This window comes from Hemitrygon akajei, chromosome 8 (assembly GCF_048418815.1).
Source record: "Hemitrygon akajei chromosome 8, sHemAka1.3, whole genome shotgun sequence".
Classification (NCBI taxonomy): domain Eukaryota; kingdom Metazoa; phylum Chordata; class Chondrichthyes; order Myliobatiformes; family Dasyatidae; genus Hemitrygon; species Hemitrygon akajei.
Window position 1 is genome coordinate 95,243,469 of NC_133131.1, and position 15,353 is coordinate 95,258,821.

A 15,353-nucleotide genomic window follows, 5' to 3' on the forward strand; every position below is an offset into this window, starting at 1 on the left:
CCCGCACACACACACACACGCCGCTGCTGACCGTGGAGCTACTCTCCACCCTCGGGACCCCTCTCCACCCATCCCGCACACACACACACGCTGCTGACCGTGGAGCCACTCTCCACCCTCGGGACCCCACTCCACCCATCCCGCACACACACACACACGAGCTGCTGCTGACCGTGGAGCCACCCTCCACCCTGGGGACCCCGCTCCACCCATCCCGCACACACACACACGCCGCTGCTGACCGTGGAGCCACCCTCCACCCTGGGGACCTCGCTCCACCCATCCCGCACACACACACACGCCGCTGCTGACCGTGGAGCCACCCTCCACCCTGGGGACCTCGCTCCACCCATCCCGCACACACACACACGCCGCTGCTGACCGTGGAGCCACTCTCCACCCTCGGGACCCCGCTCCACCCATCCCGCACACACACGCGCACGCTGCTGCTGACCGTTGAGCCACTCTCCACCCCCGGGACCCCGCTCCACCCATCCCGCACACACACACGACGCTGCTGACCGTGGAGACACCCTCGGGACCCCGCTCCAACCATCCCGCACACACGCGCACCGCTGCTGACCGTGGAGCCACTCTCCACCCTGGGGACCTTGCTCCACCCATCCCGCACACACACACGACGCTGCTGACCGTGGAGACACCCTCGGGACCCCGCTCCAACCATCCCGCACACACACACACACACCGCTGCTGACCGTGGAGCTACTCTCCACCCTCGGGACCCCTCTCCACCCATCCCGCACACACACACACACACACACACGAGCTGCTGCTGACCGTGGAGCCACCCTCCACCCTGGGGACCCCGCTCCTCCCATCCCGCACACACACACACACGCCGCTGCTGACCGTGGAGCCACCCTCCACCCTGGGGACCCCGCTCCTCCCATCCCGCAGACACACACACGCCGCTGCTGACCGTGGAGCTACTCTCCACCCTCGGGACCCCTCTCCACCCATCCCGCACACACACACACACACACGCCGCTGCTGACCGTGGAGCCACTCTCCACACTCGGGACACCGCTCCACCCATCCCGCACACACACGCGCGCCGCTGCTGACCGTGGAGCCACCCTCCACCCTCGGGACCCCGCTCCACCCATCCCGCACACACACACGACGCTGCTGACCGTGGAGACACCCTCGGGCCCCGCTCCAACCATCCCGCACACACGCGCACCGCTGCTGACCGTGGAGCCACACTCCACCCTGGGGACCTTGCTCCACCCATCCCGCACACACACACGACGCTGCTGACCGTGGAGACACCCTCGGGACCCAGCTCCAACCATCCCGCACACACACACACACGCCGCTGCTGACCGTGGAGCTACTCTCCACCCTCGGGACCCCTCTCCACCCATCCCGCACACACACACACGCTGCTGACCGTGGAGCCACCCTCCACCCTCGGGACCCCACTCCACCCATCCCGCACACACACGGGCACGCTGCTGCTGACCGTTGAGCCACTCTCCACCCTCGGGACACCGCTCCACCCATCCCGCACACACACACGACGCTGCTGACCGTGGAGACACCCTCGGGACCCCGCTCCAACCATCCCGCACACACGCGCACCGCTGCTGACCGTGGAGCCACTTTCCACCCTGGGGACCTTGCTCCACCCATCCCGCACACACACACGACGCTGCTGACCGTGGAGACACCCTCGGGACCCCGCTCCAACCATCCCGCACACACACACGCACGCCGCTGCTGACCGTGGAGCCACCCTCCACCCTCGGGACCCCGCTCCACCCATCCCGCACACACACGCACGCCGCTGCTGACCGTGGAGCCACCCTCCACCCTCGGGACCCCGCTCCACCCATCCCGCACACACACGCACGCCGCTGCTGACCGTGGAGCCACTCTCCACCCTCAGGAGCCCACTCCACCCATCCCGCACACACACGCACGCCGCTGCTGACCGTGGAGCCACCCTCCACCCTCGGGACAACGCTCCACCCATCCCGCACACACACACATGCCACTGCCTACCGTGGAGCCACTCTCCACCCTCGGGACCTCGCTTCACCCATCCCGCACACACACACGCGCGCCGCTGCTGACCGTGGAGCCACCATCCACCTTCGGGACCCCGCTCCACCCATCCCGCACACACACACACGCCGCTGCTGACCGTGGAGCCACTCTCCACCCTCGGGACCTCGCTCCACCTATCCCGCACACACACACGCGCGCCGCTGCTGACCGTGGAGCCACCCTCGGGAGCCCATCCACCCATCCCGCACACACACGCGCGCCGCTGCTGACCGTGGAGCCACCCTCGGGAGCCCATCCACCCATCCCGCACACACACACACACGCCGCTGCTGACCGTAGAGCCACCCTCGGGACCCCGCTCCACCCATCCCGCACACACACGCGCACGCCGCTGCTGACCGTGTACCACTCTCCACCCTCGGGACCCCTCTCCACTCATCCCGCACACACACACGCCGCTGCTGACCGTGGAGCCACTCTCCACCCTCTGGACCCCTCTCCACCCATCCCGCACACACACACACGCCGTTGCTGACCGTAGAGCCACTCTCCACCCTCGGGACCCCGCTCCACCCATCCCGCACACAGACACGGCGCTGCTGACCGTGGAGCCACTCTCCACCCTCGGGACCCTGCTCCACCCATCCCGCACACACACGCGCACGCCGCTGCTGACCGTGGAGCCACTCTCCACCCTCGGGACCCTGCTCCACCCATCCCGCACACACACACACGCCGCTGCTGACCGTGGAGCCACTCTCCACCCTCGGGACCCCGCTCCACCCAGCCCGCACACACACGCGCACGCTGCTGCTGACCGTTGAGCCACTCTCCACCCTCGGGACCCCGCTCCACCCATCCCGCACACACACACGACGCTGCTGACCGTGGAGACACCCTCGGGACCCCGCTCCAACCATCCCGCACACACGCGCACCGCTGCTGACCGTGGAGCCACTCTCCACCCTGGGGACCTTGCTCCACCCATCCCGCACACACACACGACGCTGCTGACCGTGGAGACACCCTCGGGACCCCGCTCCAACCATCCCGCACACACACACACACACCGCTGCTGACCGTGGAGCTACTCTCCACCCTCGGGACCCCTCTCCACCCATCCCGCACACACACACACACACACACACACGAGCTGCTGCTGACCGTGGAGCCACCCTCCACCCTGGGGACCCCGCTCCTCCCATCCCGCACACACACACACACGAGCTGCTGCTGACCGTGGAGCCACTCTCCACACTCGGGACCCCGCTCCACCCATCCCGCACACACACACACGCCGCTGCTGACCGTGGAGCCACCCTCCACCCTGGGGACCCCACTCCTCCCATCCCGCAGACACACACACGCCGCTGCTGACCGTGGAGCTACTCTCCACCCTCGGGACCCCTCTCCACCCATCCCACACACACACACACGCCGCTGCTGACCGTGGAGCCACTCTCCACCCTCGGGACAACGCTCCACCCATCCTGCACACACACACACGCCGCTGCTGACCGTGGAGCCAATCTCCACCCTCGGGACAACGCTCCACCCATCCCGCACACACACGCGCGCCGCTGCTGACCGTGGAGCCACCCTCGGGACCCCGCTCCACCCATCCCGCACACACACACACGCTGCTGCTGACCGTGGAGCCACTCTCCACCCTTGGGACCCCGCTCCTCCCATCCCGCACACACACACACACGAGCTGCTGCTGACCGTGGAGCCACTCTCCACACTCGGGACCCCGCTCCACCCATCCCGCACACACACACACACGCCGCTGCTGACCGTGGAGCCACCCTCCACACTGGGGACCCCGCTCCTCCCATCCCGCAGACACACACACGCCGCTGCTGACCGTGGAGCTACTCTCCACCCTCGGGACCCCTCTCCACCCATCCCGCACACACACACACGAGCTGCTGCTGACCGTGGAGCCACTCTCCACACTCGGGACCCCGCTCCACCCATCCCGCACACACACGCGCGCCGCTGCTGACCGTGGAGCCACCCTCCACCCTGGGGACCTCGCTCCACCCATCCCGCACACACACAGACGCCGCTGCTGACCGTGGAGCCACTCTCCACCCTCGGGACCCCGCTCCACTCATCCCGCACACACACGCGCACGCTGCTGCTGACTGTTGAGCCACTCTCCACCCTCGGGACCCCGCTCCACCCATCCCGCACACACATGGGCGTCGCTGCTGACGGTGGAGCCACTCTCCACCCTCGGGACCCCGCTCCACCCATCCCGCAGACACACACGCGCAACGCTGCTGACCGTGGAGCCACTCTCCACCCTCGGGACCCCGCTCCACCCAACCCGCACACAGACGCACGCCGCTGCTGACCGTAGAGCCACCTTCGGGACCCCGCTCCACCCATCCCGCACACACACACACGCCGCTGCTGACTGTGGAGCCACTCTCCACCCTCGGGACCCTGCTCCACCCATCCCGCACACACACACACGCCGCTGCTGACGGTGGAGCCACTCTCCACACTCGGGACCCCCGCTCCACTCATCCCGCACACACACGCGCACGCCGCTGCTGACCGTGGAGCCACTCTCCACACTCGGGAACCGCTCCACTCATCCCGCACACACACACGCCGCAGCTGACCGTGGAGCCACACTCCACCCTCGGGACCCCGCTCCACCCATCCCGCACACACACACACGCCGCTGCTGACCGTAGAGCCACCCTCGGGACCCCGCTCCACCCATCCCGCACACACACACACACGCCGCTGCTGACCGTGGAGCCACACTCCAACCTCGGGACCCCGCTCCACCCATCCCGCACACACACACGCCGCTGCTGACCGTGGAGACACTCTCCACACTCGGGACCCCACTCCACCCATCCCGCACACACACGCGCGCCGCTGCTGACCGTGGAGTCACCCTCCACCCTGGGGACCTCGCTCCACCCATCCCGCACACACACACGACGCTGCTGACCGTGGAGACACCCTCGGGCCCCGCTCCAACCATCCCGCACACACGCGCACCGCTGCTGACCGTGGAGCCACACTCCACCCTGGGGACCTTGCTCCACCCATCCCGCACACACACACGACGCTGCTGACCGTGGAGACACCCTCGGGACCCAGCTCCAACCATCCCGCACACACACACACACGCCGCTGCTGACCGTGGAGCTACTCTCCACCCTCGGGACCCCTCTCCACCCATCCCGCACACACACGCACGCTGCTGACCGTGGAGCCACTCTCCACCCTCGGGACCCCACTCCACCCATCCCGCACACACACACACACACACACACACGAGCTGCTGCTGACCGTGGAGCCACCCTCCACCCTGGGGACCCCGCTCCACCCATCCCGCACACACACACACGCCGCTGCTGACCGTGGAGCCACCCTCCACCCTGGGGACCTCGCTCCACCCATCCCGCACACACACACACGCCGCTGCTGACCGTGGAGCCACCCTCCACCCTGGGGACCTCGCTCCACCCATCCCGCACACACACACACGCCGCTGCTGACCGTGGAGCCACTCTCCACCCTCGGGACCCCGCTCCACCCATCCCGCACACACACGCGCACGCTGCTGCTGACCGTTGAGCCACTCTCCACCCCCGGGACCCCCGCTCCACCCATCCCGCACACACACACGACGCTGCTGACCGTGGAGACACCCTCGGGACCCCCGCTCCAACCATCCCGCACACACGCGCACCGCTGCTGACCGTGGAGCCACTCTCCACCCTGGGGACCTTGCTCCACCCATCCCGCACACACACACGACGCTGCTGACCGTGGAGACACCCTCGGGACCCCGCTCCAACCATCCCGCACACACACACACACACCGCTGCTGACCGTGGAGCTACTCTCCACCCTCGGGACCCCTCTCCACCCATCCCGCACACACACACACACACACACACACGAGCTGCTGCTGACCGTGGAGCCACCCTCCACCCTGGGGACTCCGCTCCTCCCATCCCGCACACACACACACACGCCGCTGCTGACCGTGGAGCCACCTTCCACCCTGGGGACCCCGCTCCTCCCATCCCGCAGACACACACACGCCGCTGCTGACCGTGGAGCTACTCTCCACCCTCGGGACCCCTCTCCACCCATCCCGCACACACACACACACACACGCCGCTGCTGACCGTGGAGCCACCCTCCACCCTGGGGACCCCGCTCCTCCCATCCCGCACACACACACACGAGCTGCTGCTGACCGTGGAGCCACTCTCCACACTCGGGACACCGCTCCACCCATCCCGCACACACACGCGCGCCGCTGCTGACCGTGGAGCCACCCTCCACCCTCGGGACCCCGCTCCACCCATCCCGCACACACACACGACGCTGCTGACCGTGGAGACACCCTCGGGCCCCGCTCCAACCATCCCGCACACACGCGCACCGCTGCTGACCGTGGAGCCACACTCCACCCTGGGGACCTTGCTCCACCCATCCCGCACACACACACGACGCTGCTGACCGTGGAGACACCCTCGGGACCCAGCTCCAACCATCCCGCACACACACACACACGCCGCTGCTGACCGTGGAGCTACTCTCCACCCTCGGGACCCCTCTCCACCCATCCCGCACACACACACACGCTGCTGACCGTGGAGCCACCCTCCACCCTCGGGACCCCACTCCACCCATCCCGCACACACACGGGCACGCTGCTGCTGACCGTTGAGCCACTCTCCACCCTCGGGACACCGCTCCACCCATCCCGCACACACACACGACGCTGCTGACCGTGGAGACACCCTCGGGACCCCGCTCCAACCATCCCGCACACACGCGCACCGCTGCTGACCGTGGAGCCACTTTCCACCCTGGGGACCTTGCTCCACCCATCCCGCACACACACACGACGCTGCTGACCGTGGAGACACCCTCGGGACCCCGCTCCAACCATCCCGCACACACACACGCACGCCGCTGCTGACCGTGGAGCCACCCTCCACCCTCGGGACCCCGCTCCACCCATCCCGCACACACACGCACGCCGCTGCTGACCGTGGAGCCACCCTCCACCCTCGGGACCCCGCTCCACCCATCCCGCACACACACGCACGCCGCTGCTGACCGTGGAGCCACTCTCCACCCTCAGGAGCCCACTCCACCCATCCCGCACACACACGCACGCCGCTGCTGACCGTGGAGCCACCCTCCACCCTCGGAACAACGCTCCACCCATCCCGCACACACACACATGCCACTGCCTACCGTGGAGCCACTCTCCACCCTCGGGACCTCGCTTCACCCATCCCGCACACACACACGCGCGCCGCTGCTGACCGTGGAGCCACCATCCACCTTCGGGACCCCGCTCCACCCATCCCGCACACACACACACGCCGCTGCTGACCGTGGAGCCACTCTCCACCCTCGGGACCTCGCTCCACCCATCCCGCACACACACACGCGCGCCGCTGCTGACCGTGGAGCCACCCTCGGGAGCCCATCCACCCATCCCGCACACACACGCGCGCCGCTGCTGACCGTGGAGCCACCCTCGGGAGCCCATCCACCCATCCCGCACACACACACGCGCGCCGCTGCTGACCGTGGAGCCACCCTCGGGACCCCGCTCCACCCATCCCGCACACACACGCGGACGCCGCTGCTGACCGTGGAGCCACTCTCCACCCTCGGGACCCCTCTCCACTCATCCCGCAGACACACACACGCGCCGCTGCTGACCGTGGAGCCACTCTCCACACTCGGGACCCAGCTCCACCCATCCCGCACACACACGCACGCCGCTGCTGACCGTGGAGCCACTCTCCACCCTCGGGAGCCCTCTCCACCCATCCCGCACACACACGCACGCCGCTGCTGACCGTGGAGCCACCCTCCACCCTCGGGACAACGCTCCACCCATCCCGCACACACACACACCGCTGCTGACCGTGGAGGCACTCTCCACCCTCGGGACCTCGCTCCACCCATCCCGCACACACACACGCGCGCCGCTGCTGACGGTGGAGCCACCATCCACCTTCGGGACCCCGCTCCACCCATCCCGCACACACACACACGCCGCTGCTGACCACGGAGCCACCATGCACCCTCGGGACCTCGCTCCACCCATCCCGCACACACACACACGCTGCTGCTGACCGTGGAGCCACTCTCCACCCTCAGGACCCCGCTCCACCCGTCCCGCACACACACACACGCCGCTGCTGACTGTGGAGCCACTCTCCACCCTCGGGACCCTGCTCCACCCATCCCGCACACACACGCGCACGCCGCTGCTGACCGTGGAGCCACTCTCCACCCTCGGGACCCCGCTCCACCCATCCCGCACACACACACACGCCGCTGCTGACCGTGGAGCCACTCTCCACCCTCGGGACCCCGCTCCACTCATCCCGCACACACACACGCCGCTGCTGACCGTGGAGCCACTCTCCACCCTCTGGACCCCTCTCCACCCATCCCGCACACACACACACACGCCGCTGCTGACCGTAGAGCCACCCTCGGGACCCCGCTCCACCCATCCCGCACACACACGCGCACGCCGCTGCTGACCGTGTACCACTCTCCACCCTCGGGACCCCTCTCCACTCATCCCGCACACACACACGCCGCTGCTGACCGTGGAGCCACTCTCCACCCTCTGGACCCCTCTCCACCCATCCCGCACACACACACACGCCGTTGCTGACAGTAGAGCCACTCTCCACCCTCGGGACCCCGCTCCACCCATCCCGCACACAGACACGGCGCTGCTGACCGTGGAGCCACTCTCCACCCTCGGGACCCCTCTCCACTCATCCCGCACACACACGCACGCCGCTGCTGACCGTGGAGCCACCCTCCACCCACAGGACCCCGCTCCACCCATCCCGCACACACACGCACGCCGCTGCTGACCGTGGAGCCACCCTCCACCCTCGGGACCCCGCTCCACCCATCCCGCACACACGCGCACGCCGCTGCTCACCGTGGAGCCACTCTCCACCCTCGGGAGCCCACTCCACCCATCCCGCACACACACGCACGCCGCTGCTCACCGTGGAGCCACTCTCCACCCTCGGGAGCCCACTCCACTCATCCCGCACACACACGCACGCCGCTGCTGACCGTGGAGCCACCCTCCACCCTCGGGACCCCGCTCCACCCATCCCGCACACACACGCACGCCGCTGCTGACCGTGGAGCCACCCTCCACCCTCGGGACCCCGCTCCACCCATCCCGCACACACACGCACGCCGCTGCTCACCGTGGAACCACTCTCCACCCTCGGGACCCCGCTCCACCCATCCCGCACACACACGCACGCCGCTGCTGACCGTGGAGCCACCCTCCACCCTCGGGACAACGCTCCACCCATCCCGCACACACACACACGCCGCTGCCGACCGTGGAGCCACTCTCCACCCTCGGGACCTCGCTCCACCCATCCCGCACACACACACGCGCGCCGCTGCTGACCGTGGAGCCACCCTCGGGACCCCGCTCCACCCATCCCGCACACACACACACGCTGCTGCTGACCGTGGAGCCACTCTCCACCCTCGGGACCCCTCTCCACTCATCCCGCAGACACACACACGCGCCGCTGCTGACCGTGGAGCCACTCTCCACACTCGGGACCCAGCTCCACCCATCCCGCACACACACGCACGCCGCTGCTGACCGTGGAGCCACTCTCCACCCTCGGGAGCCCTCTCCACCCATCCCGCACACACACGCACGCCGCTGCTGACCGTGGAGCCACCCTCCACCCTCGGGACAACGCTCCACCCATCCCGCACACACACACACCGCTGCTGACCGTGGAGGCACTCTCCACCCTCGGGACCTCGCTCCACCCATCCCGCACACACACACGCGCGCCGCTGCTGACGGTGGAGCCACCATCCACCTTCGGGACCCCGCTCCACCCATCCCGCACACACACACACGCCGCTGCTGACCACGGAGCCACCATGCACCCTCGGGACCTCGCTCCACCCATCCCGCACACACACACACGCTGCTGCTGACCGTGGAGCCACTCTCCACCCTCAGGACCCCGCTCCACCCGTCCCGCACACACACACACGCCGCTGCTGACTGTGGAGCCACTCTCCACCCTCGGGACCCTGCTCCACCCATCCCGCACACACACGCGCACGCCGCTGCTGACCGTGGAGCCACTCTCCACCCTCGGGACCCCGCTCCACCCATCCCGCACACACACACACGCCGCTGCTGACCGTGGAGCCACTCTCCACCCTCGGGACCCCGCTCCACTCATCCCGCACACACACACGCCGCTGCTGACCGTGGAGCCACTCTCCACCCTCTGGACCCCTCTCCACCCATCCCGCACACACACACAGACGCCGCTGCTGACCGTAGAGCCACCCTCGGGACCCCGCTCCACCCATCCCGCACACACACGCGCACGCCGCTGCTGACCGTGTACCACTCTCCACCCTCGGGACCCCTCTCCACTCATCCCGCACACACACACGCCGCTGCTGACCGTGGAGCCACTCTCCACCCTCTGGACCCCTCTCCACCCATCCCGCACACACACACACGCCGTTGCTGACAGTAGAGCCACTCTCCACCCTCGGGACCCCGCTCCACCCATCCCGCACACAGACACGGCGCTGCTGACCGTGGAGCCACTCTCCACCCTCGGGACCCCTCTCCACTCATCCCGCACACACACGCACGCCGCTGCTGACCGTGGAGCCACCCTCCACCCTCGGGACCCCCGCTCCACCCATCCCGCACACACACGCACGCCGCTGCTGACCGTGGAGCCACCCTCCACCCTCGGGACCCCGCTCCACCCATCCCGCACACACGCGCACGCCGCTGCTCACCGTGGAGCCACTCTCCACCCTCGGGAGCCCACTCCACCCATCCCGCACACACACGCACGCCGCTGCTCACCGTGGAGCCACTCTCCACCCTCGGGAGCCCACTCCACTCATCCCGCACACACACGCACGCCGCTGCTGACCGTGGAGCCACCCTCCACCCTCGGGACCCCGCTCCACCCATCCCGCACACACACGCACGCCGCTGCTGACCGTGGAGCCACCCTCCACCCTCGGGACCCCGCTCCACCCATCCCGCACACACACGCACGCCGCTGCTCACCGTGGAGCCACTCTCCACCCTCGGGACCCCGCTCCACCCATCCCGCACACACACGCACGCCGCTGCTGACCGTGGAGCCACCCTCCACCCTCGGGACAACGCTCCACCCATCCCGCACACACACACACGCCGCTGCCGACCGTGGAGCCACTCTCCACCCTCGGGACCTCGCTCCACCCATCCCGCACACACACACGCGCGCCGCTGCTGACCGTGGAGCCACCCTCGGGACCCCGCTCCACCCATCCCGCACACACACACACGCTGCTGCTGACCGTTGAGCCACTCTCCACACTCGGGACCCAGCTCCACCCATCCCGCACACACACACACGCCGCTGCTGACCGTGGAGCCACTCTCCACCCTCGGGAGCCCTCTCCACCCATCCCGCACACACACGCACGCCGCTGCTGACCGTGGAGCCACCCTCCACCCTCGGGACAACGCTCCACCCATCCCGCACACACACTCACGCCGCTGCTGACCGTGGAGCCACTCTCCACACTCGGGACCTCGCTCCACCCATCCCGCACACACACACGCGCGCCGCTGCTGACGGTGGAGCCACCATCCACCTTCGGGACCCCGCTCCACCCATCCCGCACACACACACACGCCGCTGCTGACCACGGAGCCACTCTCCACCCTCGGGACCCCCGCTCCACCCATCCCGCACACACACGCACGCCGCTGCTCACCGTGGAGCCACTCTCCACCCTCGGGACCCCGCTCCACCCATCCCGCACACACACGCACGCCGCTGCTGACCGTGGAGCCACCCTCCACCCTCGGGACAACGCTCCACCCATCCCGCACACACGCGCACGCCGCTGCTGACCGTGGAGCCACTCTCCACCCTCTGGACCCCTCTCCACCCATCCCGCACACACACACACACGCCGCTGCTGACCGTAGAGCCACCCTCGGGACCCCGCTCCACCCATCCCGCACACACACGCGCACGCCGCTGCTGACCGTGTACCACTCTCCACCCTCGGGACCCCTCTCCACTCATCCCGCACACACACACGCCGCTGCTGACCGTGGAGCCACTCTCCACCCTCTGGACCCCTCTCCACCCATCCCGCACACACACACACGCCGTTGCTGACCGTAGAGCCACTCTCCACCCTCGGGACCCTGCTCCACCCATCCCGCACACACACGCGCACGCCGCTGCTGACCGTGTACCACTCTCCACCCTCGGGACCCCTCTCCACCCATCCCGCACACACACACGCCGCTGCTGACCATGGAGCCACTCTCCACACTCGGGACCCCGCTCCACACATCCCGCACACACACACACACGCGCCGCTGCTGACCGTGGAGCCACTCTCCACCCTCGGGACCCCGCTCCACCCAGCCCGCACACACACGCGCACGCTGCTGCTGACCGTTGAGCCACTCTCCACCCTCGGGACCCCGCTCCACCCATCCCGCACACACACACGACGCTGCTGACCGTGGAGACACCCTCGGGACCCCGCTCCAACCATCCCGCACACACGCGCACCGCTGCTGACCGTGGAGCCACTCTCCACCCTGGAGACCTTGCTCCACCCATCCCGCACACACACACGACGCTGCTGACCGTGGAGACACCCTCGGGACCCCGCTCCAACCATCCCGCACACACACACACACACCGCTGCTGACCGTGGAGCTACTCTCCACCCTCGGGACCCCTCTCCACCCATCCCGCACACACACACACACACACACACGAGCTGCTGCTGACCGTGGAGCCACCCTCCACCCTGGGGACCCCGCTCCTCCCATCCCGCACACACACACACACACGAGCTGCTGCTGACCGTGGAGCCACTCTCCACACTCGGGACCCCCGCTCCACCCATCCCGCACACACACACACACGCCGCTGCTGACCGTGGAGCCACCCTCCACCCTGGGGACCCCGCTCCTCCCATCCCGCAGACACACACACGCCGCTGCTGACCGTGGAGCTACTCTCCACCCTCGGGACCCCACTCCACCCATCCCGCACACACACACACACACACGCCGCTGCTGACCGTGGAGCCACCCTCCACCCTGGGGACCCCGCTCCTCCCATCCCGCACACACACACACGAGCTGCTGCTGACCGTGGAGCCACTCTCCACACTCGGGACCCCGCTCCACCCATCCCGCACACACACGCGCGCCGCTGCTGACCGTGGAGCCACCCTCCACCCTGGGGACCTCGCTCCACCCATCCCGCACACACACACACGCCGCTGCTGACCGTGGAGCCACTCTCCACCCTCGGGACCCCGCTCCACCCATCCCGCACACACACACGACGCTGCTGACCGTGGAGATACCCTCGGGACCCCGCTCCAACCATCCCGCACACACGCGCACCGCTGCTGACCGTGGAGCCACTCTCCACCCTGGGGACCTTGCTCCACCCATCCAGCACACACACACGACGCTGCTGACCGTGGAGACACCCTCGGGACCCCGCTCCAACCATCCCGCACACACGCGCACCGCTGCTGACCGTGGAGCCACTCTCCACCCTGGGGACCTTGCTCCACCCATCCCGCACACACACACGACGCTGCTGACCGTGGAGACACCCTCGGGACCCCGCTCCAACCATCCCGCACACACACACACACGCCGCTGCTGACCGTGGAGCTACTCTCCACCCTCGGGACCCCTCTCCACCCATCCCGCACACACACACACGCCGCTGCTGACCGTAGAGCCACCCTCGGGACCCCGCTCCACCCATCCCGCACACACACGCGCACGCCGCTGCTGACCGTGGAGCCACTCTCCACCCTCGGGACCCCGCTCCACCCATCCCGCACACACACACACACGCTGCTTCTGACCGTGGAGCCACTCTCCACTCTCGGGACCCCGCTCCACCCATCCCGCACACACACGCGCACGCTGCTGACCGTGGAGCCACTCTCGGGACCCCCGCTCCACCCATCCCGCACACACACACGCCGCTGCAGACCGTGGAGCCACTCTCCACCCTGGGGACCTCGCTCCACCCATCCCGCACACACACACACGCCGCTGCTGACCGTGGAGCCACTCTCCACCCTCGGGACCCCGCTCCACCCATCCCGCACACACACACGAAGCTGCTGACCGTGGAGACACTCTCCACACTCGGGACCCCGCTCCACTCATCCCGCACACACACACGCCATTGCTGACCGTGGAGCCACACACCACCCTCGGGACCCCGCTCCACCCATCCCACACACACACACGACGCTGCTGACCGTGGAGACACCCTCGGGACCCCGCTCCAACCATCCCGCACACACGCGCACCGCTGCTGACCGTGGAGCCACTCTCCACCCTGGGGACCTTGCTCCACCCATCCCGCACACACACACGACGCTGCTGACCGTGGAGACAACCTCGGGACCCCGCTCCAACCATCCCGCACACACACACACACGCCGCTGCTGACCGTGGAGCTACTCTCCACCCTCGGGACCCCTCTCCACCCATCCCGCACACACACACACACACACACACGAGCTGCTGCTGACCGTGGAGCCACCCTCCACCCTGGGGACCCCGCTCCTCCCATCCCGCACACACACACACGCCGCTGCTGACCGTGGAGCCACACTCCACCCTCGGGACCCCGCTCCACCCATCCCGCACACACACACACACGAGCTGCTGCTGACCGTGGAGCCACTCTCCACACTCGGGACCCCGCTCCACCCATCCCGCACACACACACACACGCCGCTGCTGACCGTGGAGCCACCCTCCACCCTGGGGACCCCGCTCCTCCCATCCCGCAGACACACACACGCCGCTGCTGACCGTGGAGCTACTCTCCACCCTCGGGACCCCTCTCCACCCATCCCGCACACACACACACACGCCGCTGCTGACCGTGGAGCCACCCTCCACCCTGGGGACCCCGCTCCTCCCATCCCGCACACACACACACGAGCTGCTGCTGACCGTGGAGCCACTCTCCGCACTCGGGACCCCCGCTCCACCCATCCCGCACACACACGCGCGCCGCTGCTGACCGTGGAGCCACCCTCCACCCTGGGGACCTCGCTCCACCCATCCCGCACACACACACGACGCTGCTGACCGTGGAGACACCCTCGGGACCCCGCTCCAACCATCCCGCACACACGCGCACCGCTGCTGACCGTGGAGCCACTCTCCACCC